Raw genomic sequence first — 1650 nt, 5'->3', positions numbered from 1 at the left:
AAAATGCACACTCGTTAATAGAAGTTACAAATTCACATTTTTTAATGAACTTTAGACAAACCCTCGATCCTTAAACTTGTATGTTCTTATGTTTTCAACATCACAGAGAAGCGAAGAGAAGTCGAAATTATGTAACAGACTGTAGTGCTAGTACTAGATTGATCTTGTTATGTATATATTTGTGTATTCAAGTTAACCTTTGTACCTAACCCAGTGGGTATGTTTGTACAATAAAGGTCTTCATTCATTCATTCATTATCTATGCAGGGAGAATTGTAGGCGTGGCTAGGCTTTGAGAATTCAAGATACAACCACTTGGCCCGATGTAACGCTGATAAACATTGATATCTTAAAATAAAGTCATGTATGTTTGAACATGACATTATGTATTGACAAATAGGCGTATGGGAACTTTTCAGACATTTTTGAGTATCTGAGGCATGATTTTGACAAAACCTTCTGTCCGTCTGAAGTTGCAAATCATGATAATGCCGGATGTAATAAATCATTTCAGGAAACGTTAATTCATCCAGCGAAAGAAATCCTGTGTGCGACAGAACAAGTATCGACTCTAGCGAAATTACAACAAAAATCGAGGTTTGGATGAAAATTCATATCATTTTGGGTACATAGAGCCTTAACACGGCTTACTGATCAGTAGTGCTCCCCAGGTGCTTATTAAATAAAAGTCGCCAGAAGGGTAAGAAGTGACAAGATAAATGACATTGTGACATTCTCGGCCTATTTTTAACCAGCGACTCTAACTAACCGTTTATGTGTAATTATCTGTGCTATAAGACAAGTGACCTGTACTAACCCTCCCCCGGCTTTACCTGAGTCACCATTAAAGACAAAGACAGACTGTCATTACTGCATTCTTGTTATCTTACAACCAATCTATAATAAATTATATTACTCTAAGATATTTCTGCCTCTTTTCCCATACTTTTTCCACGCATCTCAAAACGCTACAAAAGTTGTTGAGGAAACGGTCGGGCCGATACAACCAAATTTACCAGCCCTTCTCTTCTTAACTCATTGTTAAAATGGTTCACGCTGGAGTGTGTCTGACTTGTCTGGCAGACTTTCAGGTCAGCCTTGAAACACAGCGGGGTTACTGTAGATTCCTTCATTATTGCAGGGCCTTAATTTCTGCAGTAAAGGGGGGGGGGATGTTTCCATGGTGTTACAAGTTCACAATTAAACACCTCCATAATAGTAATCCAGGGGAAGCGCATATTCGTTGTGTCATAAGTTGGCAATGGACGGCATGCCTATAAAAACTGTGGAAATATAGCCACTGCGAACATAACAATATTTACAGTATTTACAAACCAATCTCCAGACATATATACACGTCAACACGAAAATGTTTCCCATATTTTCAAATTTTATTGAAGATCTCACCGCAGCTGGGCAAAGTAGATCTAGAAAGTCTTTATACCATGCAAAGTCAACACGTGCAACTAAAGTTTGATGTGGCATAATCCATGCATAAACTAAAAAAAATTGATAAGATCTAAACACGGATAAGGCGACGAAAGTTTGCAGGTTGTGTACTAAAGTTTGCAGGAACTCATGGGCTTTGTTTATAGTTTGAACGACAGCGAAAATTGCAGATTTTGCGAAGTGATGGCATCCATGTCACTG

General features: G+C 38.0%; 1 protein-coding gene across 1 annotated transcript in view; it reads right to left on the bottom strand.

The window, feature by feature from the left end:
• Positions 1-1650, bottom strand: part of LOC109465612 (WW domain-binding protein 11-like) — a 10477-nt gene that overhangs the window by 3001 nt on the left and 5826 nt on the right. The gene's annotated exons all lie outside the window — the stretch shown is intronic.

The sequence above is a fragment of the Branchiostoma belcheri genome, unplaced genomic scaffold (assembly GCF_001625305.1).
Source record: "Branchiostoma belcheri isolate BF01 breed outbred unplaced genomic scaffold, Haploidv18h27 scaffold154, whole genome shotgun sequence".
NCBI lineage: Eukaryota > Metazoa > Chordata > Leptocardii > Amphioxiformes > Branchiostomatidae > Branchiostoma > Branchiostoma belcheri.
Note: the sequence above shows the minus strand (reverse complement) of the source record. Positions and strands in the feature narration are given on the sequence as shown.